This window comes from Candoia aspera, chromosome 3 (genome assembly GCF_035149785.1).
Source record: "Candoia aspera isolate rCanAsp1 chromosome 3, rCanAsp1.hap2, whole genome shotgun sequence".
Lineage (NCBI taxonomy): Eukaryota > Metazoa > Chordata > Lepidosauria > Squamata > Boidae > Candoia > Candoia aspera.
The window spans coordinates 55,492,780-55,504,302 of record NC_086155.1 but is presented as its reverse complement, the minus strand read 5'-3'; the positions used below and the strand labels follow the sequence as shown (position 1 = coordinate 55,504,302).

Genomic DNA, 11,523 nt, shown 5'->3' with positions numbered 1-11,523 from the left:
TGACTTGCCAGAGGGCAGTATCTGAAGGACACACCAGACATTAGGTATGTGCTCTACTGGAGAAATAGACTGTAGATCAGCAGATCTGTAAAACAGTTCTCAGTGCAACAGTTCAGTAAGACCAATCCACAATACAAGATAGGAGGAAGGCAGCACATTTGGTTGGTAAATTGCATCACCACTGCAGGGAAATGGAATGATAAATTGCAGGATCATTGCAGTACCAAACTGAGTATTTTCAAAAGGTAAAGATATAAAAATTATTTAATTAAGATAGTATACATAATTTGACCTAGGCAGTTATTCATAGCTTTCACAGGTTCCCTATATGATTAAAAAGCACTATGAGTTATGCCCTGTGTTGACCATACTGATAATAAATGTAGGATTAAGAAGTTGTTTCCTGAACTAATTGCTTTAGATATTGTCCTCAGGCAATCAAGATCCCTTGAGAAGTTTCTTGAATTCATCAACACCAGACAGATAGTTGCCATCCAACCAACCTTACCATGAAGCCTATTGCTTAAGGCAATAGATTTTGGCAAGTTGGCTGGGAATTATGTGAGTTCGTAGTTCAGAATATCTGGAGGGGATCCAGGTACAGAAGGCTGTCATTTAAAAACTAAATTGCATTATTTTCGGGGAGAATGTAATTAGATTTTGACAATTGTGCCTGAAACACAGTGGTAATAGTAGAGTTGTGCTTCCTGATTTCTTCTGCCAAATTCTTCTTTTCACAACATTTATTAGTTATATAAAATGTTGTGTTTCACAGATTCAATTTGGCTACAGAAGTCTATTTTACAGACTTGAGGATTAAAACTTTGGAAGAGAAAACTGACTTTTGAAAGAGCTCCCATAAAACAAAAAACAAAAATGTATCTATGGCATTATTTTATGTGATTTCTGACTCTCTAATATAGCTTACCTTCTCAACCCCATCTCCGTATTATAACAACAAATAAAGGTCCTGCCCTTCTCCATTAAATGAATAAGTCATGTATCAGGAAACCCAGGTGATTGTACATTAGGATATTCTAGGATAGGAAAATGACCAGTCAGTGTTTTAAAAGGAAGAAAGCGCCTTGGTATGTGCAAAAAAACCCATAAGTTTAACCATATAAGGCAAAAACATATATTAAACCCACAAGAAATGGACACATTGGGCTATGCATATTTACTGTAACCATCCCTATGTTGGTATCTGCTCCTGTGGGACAAATCCAATTATTATTGTTGAATAAACTTTTCATTTGATGGCCTCCTCTACTTATTATTATTATGGAGTCATTATGGAATCATTATTCTATGTTACTACTTCAGGGGAAAAAATTAACCCTCCATTCTTTTACTTGTAATAATACTGTGAAGCTCCATGAAGTTATTTGGAATGCTGAAATTCCCCATTTTCTATGCTAAAATAGGTTATTCAGATAAGATAAAAGAAATTAGTAAATACGGTGATAATACCAAAACTAATTTTGGACAGAGTATTCCCCCCCATTAAAAGTAGAAATCTTACCTACTGGAACAATTATGCAACTAAACTGGATAAAATGTTTGGGTAAGTGTTCTTGCACCAGACTATCTGCATGCATTTTCTTGTCCTAGTAGCAGGGGTGACCTAAAACATTTTGCTGCCTGGAATAGCACATATTCTTCCTCCCCAGTTTGGATCAAGGTGGACAGTGTGAGCAACTGAATATTTTGACACCAAGAGAGAAGATTCCATAAATACATCTTCCCATCCTAGATAATAAACTAGAATAATAAAATGGTTAATCTGCTTCCTTTTTGTAACATTCAAAATGGAGCTACGTGAGGTGACTGCTTTATTCTGCCTGATAGCAGAGTCAGCAGTTAAGAATTGCACAGACATGTGGTTGCAGCAACCTGGCCAGAACAGAATAGCTGTGCTGTAGTGAGGGAAAAATTGGAGGACCCACCAGCTGAGAAACTACGTGCGCTGTGTGGGAAAATCAAGCTAAAACAGAATAGGTCTGTAAATAGTTGTTCCCCAAGAAGTAGTTAATTGTTAAGCCAGAGTTAAAGATGTATAATTATTAATCAGCACATGCTGCATGAAACATTCTTGCCACTAGAGTTTCCATCCCAGTTATTTTCAGAGAAGCAGGATTGAGATTAATAATTACCCTTTTTCTAGATGCCCATGAACTCTCCTGTCTGTGGGCAAGCAAGCAAAAAAACCCAACACCAATACCAACTTTCACCAGAGTTCACCAATCCCAAACTCATTAGAAAAATAATCCAAGCTTCAGGAAAGCTAAGATTAAATCTATAAATGAAGGAATTTTTTGAACAAATTTATTAGAGCAATAGTTTGAACAACTACTTCAAATTTTCAGATAAGATATCAAAGAGGCACATTCCAGTCTCTGTACAATTTTTGCAGAATTAAACCAAGCAGCTGTAATGAAAGGAACTGTGTATGTATTGCAACCACCGCAGCAGGTGCAAAAGCATCATGCATGTAAAAGGCCGAAAGAACCTTATATACTGGAAAGAAAATATTAGTATCTGCCATGTAGTAGCATTGATATGAAAAACGCCTTCCTGTTAAAATGGTACAGGATTATGATTGGCCTGTTTATCCTGGATGGATTCTTAAACCTTCACTTTCTCTTACAGTAAACATTGCCAAAGTTTCTTTATATGTGTGAGAAACCTGCAATCTAACAATAGAACATTCATTAGTGGAAGAAAAATTATGGTCCTATGGGATGCAGTTAATCTGACAAAATGGCGTCTGCTGCTTATTCACACTCCTCTGTGACCTCTGCTACTCCCATTTTGCTGTCTTCCTTAACAAAACTGGAATTTGCATATTTTTCACTTGCTAGCAGGATTCCCCCCTCCCCCCCCATTCCACATCAGTAAATAGGTTCTAATTTCAGGCCCTGCCTGTGTCATTATTAGGTCTTTTTAAACAATAGGGGCAACTTTTGGACAAATTTAGAAGCAAATAGATCTTGTTGAGAAACATTAGTGCTGTGAAGCTTTATTTATTGCTCTAGCTTTTCTTTCAGATCCTAGGGCTAGTTTACAGGACTGCCAACTAACACCGTTTCTTTTTCTATTTAAGGTGAACTGAGAAAATGTGACTCTGAAATCCAAAAACTTAATATAGAACATACAAAGTAGCATATTTACAAAGCTCTGCTCAGAGTAGAAATGCGCTCTGAATTTTTCTGCTGATATTACACAAAAGTAAGAGAACCTAAGTTACCGTTCCCTCAGCAACCGCCTCCGTGATCTCTTGTATGCAGAGCTCCCTGAATCCCACAGTGACTCCAGCTTTCCATTCTGGAGCTGGAAAGGTCACAGGAGCCCTAAACTCATACCCATTGTCCAAAGTTGCTCCACGGAAGATGCAAGGGAAGGAAATGTGTTATGTTTGAGGTGTTCTGTGAAAAGTCCTCTAACCTATGAAGGCCTGAGGAATGTTCTCTATTACATGTTAAAATTATTTTTGGTAAAATTGGTAAAATAAACTAATATTCCACTCCCCCTCCCTGTATAGAATAAAGGAAGTTGTGGAGTCCTTAGTGCTCTCTGAGCTTGGTGGTTTTCTTGCAGACATTTCATTGCCCATTGCAAGGAACTACCAAGGAGAGAACAGCACCCCCACCCACCCAGGCAGGGCAAGCTACTGTATATAAACCAGAGAGCAAACCCCATTCCCTTCTAGCACTGAAGATATTGCCTTGTCAGGCAATGAAACGTCTGCAAGAAAACAACCAAGCTCAGAGAGCACCAAGGATTCCACCGTTCAACCCTGAGTTACAAATACTCTCTTTGATTGGTAATGTAGGAAGTATCTGGTATTCAGTGATACTAGAATGATGAGTAACAATTGACTACAATATAAATCTAAGAAATAAATAACAGGAAGTCCATTATTACTGTAAATAAATTTTTCCCCCTTTTTTCCAAGAGAACCTTGGCTTGGGATTGCAGGTGAACAGAACAGGGGACAACCCAGTTGCCAGAATGAAATGGATTCATATCAGCCTAACAATTTCATGATGATAATTCCTTCTTTCTAAAAAACAAAAATATCCATGAAACAAATCTGGATGGCTGAAACAAACAAGTCTTCCTGCACTAGAGGGCTAAAAACATCAACAGCAGCCTGATTCTACATAAAATTGGCTCTGAGCAAATAAAGCTTCTCTGTCCACCCCCCCCCCCAAGTCTGGAATTTGTTTCCTGTAATTGAAAATAAGAATGTGCTAATTACCAGTAAGTAAATGAGATAGACACACAACTGTAAATATTTGGGACAGGATAAAGGGGTCAAAGGAAAAAAAAACCTGGCTCCAATTTAGATATCAGCTTAAAGATATTATGTAGAACATCTTACATATTTATCCAAATTAATTGGTTCTAAGGATGGAGCTGGTGGAAACTATTCCAAAAAGTTCATTCCTCTCATGACTAGCATTCTGATTTTCCAGTGATCAGAGCACCCAGGAGGCAGGGAGCAGCCGTGGTTCATCCTCAATCCTCTTGGCTCTTGTCAACCAGAGCAAAAGGGGTGGGTGACAATTTCACTGGGCTTTGCAACCTGTTAGATTCCTGTATTATTATTTATACTTTAAAAAACCCTAATCATTAAAAAGAAATATCAACGCATTATCAAATGTTATGGCAGCTCTATGACTGACACAGCACATCAAGGAGACTGGACTGGCTTTGAAACGAGAGAATCTGAATTTGGGTTATTTTGCCTACTGTCACCAAGTGAATCATTGGCAGCCATCTATTTCCCTGCCAGGATGTATCTAGGCATCTCTGTTCTCTATCCTATAGGATTCATTTTAGCTAATTATTTTTCTACCTGTGTTGTATTCATTGTATGTGAGGTGAGTTTTGACAGTATCCAAATCTGAGTTATTTATATTGCGCTGTTTTTCAATTATAGCACTTCCAGATTTTGCATAAGTAATTGACGTGTTTTATTGCATGCAGTGGAATGCATGCACTGTTCTAACAATAAAGCATTTTGGGATGATATTTAAGAAATCACAAAGATACATATTTAGAATGGTGTTTCCATTGATTCCTACCAACATTACATTCTTTTTCTTTCTGAGATTAAAATAAGCAACATTACATATTCAAAAGTAGATCTATTAAAATGTTTCAACCCCTCGCAGGATTTGTTTGTAGAGTTCTTTCTTCTGTAGTATGAACAAGATAACTGGGACCTTTGGCTGTGAGTACCTCATTTAAGTCGTAGGTTACTGGTTACCCACTACTGTTCTAAACCATTTGATTTGCTATATAAGCCCAATTTGCAGACTGGTTAACAATCCACAATCTTGACTCTGCTTGTATATATTCATGCCTTTCTTCCATATGGTTTTGCTGAGCATAGTACTTCCTTGGAACTATTGGGGAACAGCACCGGTGAAGTGGAAGAGCACTGATACAGCAGAACTGATTTCTGCTGTTTTGTGGAGTTTACAGCATGAATACAAAGACTTGTTAAATTAATTCCAACTAATGTTTTAGTGGGGTAGTTCACAGAATCAGGCCCTTACATGAATGTTTCATGTAATGTTCACTTTAGTGCCATTGCCACAGATCTACCTTTCTAAAGAAATAATCTACTTTATATACTATGCAAACTTCATCCAGGTGATAATTGAACAAATGAGAACTGGAGATAAACATTATAAGATGACCTCATACTTCTAATACTGTATGTCAATGCATAAGGGACAATGGGATACCTTATAGAGTGACACACAAAGCACATCCCTGTCATGCAATGGGAAGTAAAGGCAATGATACTGGGAAGGAAGCTGGTAAATATGAGGCAGGGAATTGTGAAGATGCATTGTAGACAGGTTAGAGCATTATTGGCAGCCTGTGCCAATAGGAGTGGTTTCTCTGCAAACACTCCGAGCATGGAATTTTTTCTTGTTGATATCAAGGAATCTAAGGTGGCTTTTCCTCAAAATAAAAATGCTTGGCATGCTCATTAAAGGTCATGACAGGATACTCAAGGACTCCTTATTTATTAAACTGCATACTTTTGTTTCCTCAAACACAGTTTCTAATTAAATACTGATCCCTAAACTTTACTTCTCTGAATTGAGACCTTTGTGGCCATGTAGTTCCTGAATTCCTAAACACTGAAGTCATAATTTGAACTCTCAGTCATGTATGTCTAGTTTGTTCTTTACTAAGTTTTTAAATACCAGCATTCCTGAAAGCACGGAGAACACTAATTGTGTCTGTTCCTTTGCTTATTTCCTTGCTTACAAGTTCCCATTTTTGGGGACCAGTTTCTGTAATAGAAGGCAGCTGTTATTTCTGAAGGCAGTTATAACTTAGCATTTTATGTATGAGCTGGAAATCCCATTTTTTTGTTTTGAATGCTGATATTTCATGCCAGACTTGGGACCAAAGTACAGAGAGTGTAAAAAAGATACTGATGGATCTCATATTTCACTTTCATGTTAGAGCACCTGTGGCTCAAGCTTTGGTTCATTGGCATTGGAAGAGTTTGTTCTTTTCTGCTCTATCATTTTGCTTATCTAAATCCCTCCACCTTGAAATCTTGGGGAAGAAAGGTACCATTATTTCCTCTGTAGATCTAATAACTGCTCTAGGGGGACAGCATTTGATTGGGTAAATGGGACAGTAAAGTCACTTTGAACTGAGCTCAACCTGATGAAATCATGGACGTATTCATGCAGTTTTATTGGCAAATGTTTTGCTATTGCTTTTTCAGGAATGTTTTTGGCTTCTCAGTCTAACCTACAGCCCTGGTACTTTCTGGTAGTTTCCCGTCCAAATACTAACCAGGCCTGCTTAACTTTTTTTAAATACATCTTTCCCAAGTGTTGTAGCTCTGATCAATTCAGCATCATCCCCAGCTGCTGCTAGGTAAATGTAAAAATGTTGGGAGATCAAATCACAGATCTCCCACACAAACTATAGCCTGGCTTCCAGGTAAACTACTATCAAACTCAGCCACTCCATTTGTAATATGGAGATAATCCTACCTTATGGGCTAGTTCCAAGGATTTCTGGAATGATATATGTGATAATGCTGCTAGAGCACTTACAAAACACACTATACAAATGCCAAGTATTATTATGTTGAAACTCTCAACTTGCACAAACTGTAGGACATATAATTGCTAAAATAGTATATTTCCTTCGTTCCATGAGTATTCCCAGTCATGGCTTTGGATGCCTAAGATAAATCTTGCCCTTTCCTTCACTAGCACATAGTCGTGAACACACAGAAGCAGGTTCTTCTTTACCTGCACCTCATATAAAATAAGCTACTCTCTGGAAGCATGATTATTTTGCTCTTTAAGTTGGGTAGATATGTAATTGCATTTGAGAACTTACTACTAAGAGTAGGTATTTTTCTCTTTCTCTTGGACAATTGTCATAATATTTTCTCCAAGAAATTTCAAAGGAGGCCCATACAAAAAGCAAGAAAATAAAACTCTCAACAGTTGGGAGTTTCCAAATAATTATCTTCTGCCTCCATACAACCTTGGCTAAGACTCTATTTTATATGTAATTTCATTTCATGGCTAATATAACGCTATTATTGCTACCTCTTTAACACAGATGAATGCATTGCAGATGAATATACCTGGGCTGAAATTAATATTCAGGATGAAATTGGTCTGTTCTACACGTTTTTTTTGTCCTCCCCCATTTTTAATTACACGAGGATAGCATCAGGGCCTTTTAAAAAATTTTACTGTATGTGTTAATCACAATAGTTCTATGATAAAACCATTATTGAAAGGAAACAGTGCAATTATCAGATACAAAACTGTTTTAAAACATCATCAGACTTCTTTCCAAAGCACAACAATAAATCTTAGCTCTCTAGAAACTCTACTTCATATTCTGTAGCTAGCAGACATGTCAAGATAGAGAAATTACTTTTTGCCAAGAAGTTAAGTTATATTGCGTACTACAGAACACATGGGACGCGGTGGCGCTGCGGGTTAAACCGCTGAGCTGCCGATCGGAAGGTCGGCGGTTCGAAACCGCGCGGCGGGGTGAGCTCCCGTTGCTAGTCCCAGCTCCTGCTCACCTAGCAGTTCGAAAACATGCAAATGTGAGTAGATCAATAGGTACCGCTTTGGCGGGAAGGTAACGGCGTTCCATGTCGTCATGCTGGCCACATGACCCGGAAGTGTCTCCGGACAACGCCGGCTCTAAGGCTTAGAAATGGAGATGAGCACCGCCCCCTAGAGTCGGACACGACTGGACTTTACGTCAAGGGAAACCTTTACCTTTACCTTTACAGAACACAAGATTTAAGCCTTATTTATAGGTCAGACTCAAGGTTTAAATCCTAGGCCTTTTCCCTCTGCCTTTTCCAGGCAACAGATTCTTGGTCATTCTTTTCCAAGTCTTGAATTTTGCAAATATATGTTCCATATTTACACAACCTGGCTGGGCTGAGAATCATAACTTCCTGCCTTGCCCTTCCAGATATCTAACACTGCCCCTTCCATCAGTCTTCAGATGGAAAAGAAAAGTAATGTTGTAGACCAGACTAGTTAAACATGGAGTAAGAACCCCAATTGTTCTGAGTACTCAGAGATTATTAATAGTCACATGGAATTTAAACAGGTCAGAGTTCAAACAGACAAACAGCTGTTAGGATCTTGGGCAGCATACTATAAGTGATACTTGTTGGAATATCCTATCATGAAATGAAACTGCAGTCAGCTGAGGTCTTAAGAAGTTTACCAGGCCTGGTCTTCTACTGCTTTCAGTTTCAAAGCTATGGGAAATCTTCCTCAGAATTCAAGGTTGAGGAGAGAATTATCTTCACTCTAGAAATTACACAGTAGAAAGAAGTGCCTAGGGTTCTCCCTAAATTGAGCCTCTGAATTAAAAGATAGGATACTGAATTAATCTCATCACTGAAACTAAATAGCATAAGTCTGGCCCATACAGAGGTGAGAAGATGTCTACCTGGGAAGGCTCTTATGCTACACAGATTTTCATAATTGTAGAATAAATAACATTATAATAAATAAGTAAACATTTGTATTCCATATTGGTGTATAACAGCCTTTTAATATAGAGTTTGAACAGTCTAAATAAATGTTGCTATGGCATGGGAAAATGCTTTCAGAGTGGATGATTCAAGCGCATAGCTACCACCAAGCCAGTACACTAGCCCATCTAAACTAATACTGACAGATGTGACAGACATCCTGAGGATCTGAAAAATCCCAGGGCCTGGTCACTCCTCTACCTCTGAAGATTTATTTATTTATTTATTTATTTATTTATTTATTTATCAAATTTAGCCACCACCCATCTCCCCCCGAAAGAAGGACTCTGGGTGGTTTACAATATAGCTAAAAAAATTAAAATACAATAAAACCACAATTAATACATAAAATATAAATACAAAATATAAATATAAATATAAAATAAAATAAAATAAAATCCAGATGGCAGTAAAAGTTCTAATTCAATTCATGTGTATACGAGGACCACTTTGAGGTGCCAGCCATTCCCAAGAATGACTACTCCCCTTCTTGCCCCAGGCGAGATGGCAGAGCGAGGTTTTCAACTTTTTCCAGAAGGTCAGGAGAGAGGGGGCTTGCCTCACCTCTGGGGGAAGAATGTTCCAAAGGGTGGGAGTCACTGCAGAGAAGGCCCGCTTCCTGGGCCCCACCAGACAGCATTCTCTTACAGACGGGGTCCGTAACATGCCCTCTCTTCATGACCGGGTAGGACGGGTTGATGTTTTGGGGATGAGACAGTCCCTCAGGTAACCTGGACCCATGCCATGTAGGGCTTTAAAGGTCATAACCAACACCTTGAATTGGACCCAGAAGCAAACTGCTACCCAGTGCAGCTCTCGCAGCAGCAGTGTTACATGTGCCGATCTTGGGGTACCTAAAATTGCCCGTGCAGCCGCATTCTGGACCAGCTGCAGCTTCCATATACTCTTCAAGGATAGCCCCATGTAGAGCGCATTGCAGTAGTCTATATGGGAGATGATTAGGGCATGCACTGCCCCCATCCCGCTCCCGCCAGAGATCATCCATAAGTGCAACCAATGCTGTTTCCATCCCATATCCAGGCCTGAAACCTGACTGGAAGGGGTCTAGATAATCCATTTCAACCAGGACCCTCTGGAGCTGCAATGGCACCACTTTCTCAACCACCTTTCCCAAAAAGGGGAGATGGGAAACTGGATGAAAATTGTCCAGGACAGTAGGGTCCAGCGATGATTTCTTGAGGAGGGGGTGCACCAGTGCCTCCTTAAAGGCAGCTGGAAAGACACCCTCTCTCAAGGATGTATTTACCATTGTCTGGACCCAACCACATGTCACCTCCCGAGCTGCGTTCACCAGCCGGGAGGGGCATGGATCTAATTGACAAGTGGTGGCATTTACAGTCCAGAGGATCCTGTCCACTTCCTCAGGCCCAACAGGGTCAAACTGTTCCCAGATAACCAGGTAAGTACATTCCCCAGGCATATCCACAGACCATGCTTCACGCTTGGAGTCCAACTTGGAGCGGATCAGAGTGATTATATCCCGCAGATGCCCATAAAATTCCTCTGCGCGGCCCTGAAGGTGGGTCACTGGGCCCACCTTTCCCAAAAGGGATTGAGTGACCTTAAACAGGGCCGCTGGGCCGCATTCTACGGATGCAATAAGAGCGGAGAAATATTGACATTTCGCTGCTCATATTGCCACAAGATACGCCTTAATAGCGGCTCTAGCTTGTGTTCGGTCATGTTCAGTCCTTGTTTTCCTCCAGCGACGCTCTAAATGTCTCTTAAGACCCTGAAGAGGGTCTCTTCAGAACCCTCAGCTCCTCCATAAACCATGGGGAGTGTTGGGTTTGATGGGACAAGAGAGGTCACACAGGCATGATCCTGTCCAAGGCTCCCGCTGCTTCCCTACTCCAGGCAGCAGTCAGGGCCTCCACTGGACTATGCAGCAGATCCTCAGGTATAACCCCCCAGCTCCTTCTGAAACCCCATCAGGTCCATCAGTTGCCGAGGGCGGACCAATTGAATGGGTCCTGCCTCCTTGCGGAGGGGGGTGGCCTGAGAGAAACTCAAGGCCATCAGGGCATGATCTGACCATGACAAAGGGGACAGATGTAACTCTCCCTTCAGATCACATTGCCACTGCTCTGACAAGAAAACCAAGTCAGGGGTGAGGCTGCTGTCCTGAGTTGGGTCCCAAAAAATCTGGGACAGGCCCATAGCCACCATGGTAGCCTTGAACTGCCGAGCTGCCTCCAAGGGACACCCTAGGGACGGCATGTTGAAGTCCCCCAAACCATAAGTCTGGGGAACTCCACCACTAACACCAAGACAGCCTCCAGGAGCTCAGGCAGGGAGGTTGCTATGCAGCAGGGAGGCTGGTACAGTAGCAACACTCCCAACTGTTCTCGGGAACCCAACTTGAAAAACAGGGTCTCACAACCGGCCACTTGTGGAGCAGTGCCCCTGAAGGCCACTAGAGA

At 40.5% G+C, this 11,523-nt stretch overlaps 1 long non-coding RNA gene across 1 annotated transcript in view; it reads left to right on the top strand.

Moving 5' to 3' along the window:
• The first annotated feature begins 4,495 nt into the window (after positions 1 to 4,495).
• Positions 4,496 to 11,523, top strand: part of LOC134493329 (uncharacterized) — a 126,108-nt gene continuing 119,080 nt past the window's right edge. Inside the window, exon 1 of the long non-coding RNA XR_010067576.1 lies at positions 4,496 to 4,558. This is a non-coding gene — a long non-coding RNA (uncharacterized LOC134493329). The remainder of the gene's footprint in view (positions 4,559 to 11,523) is intronic.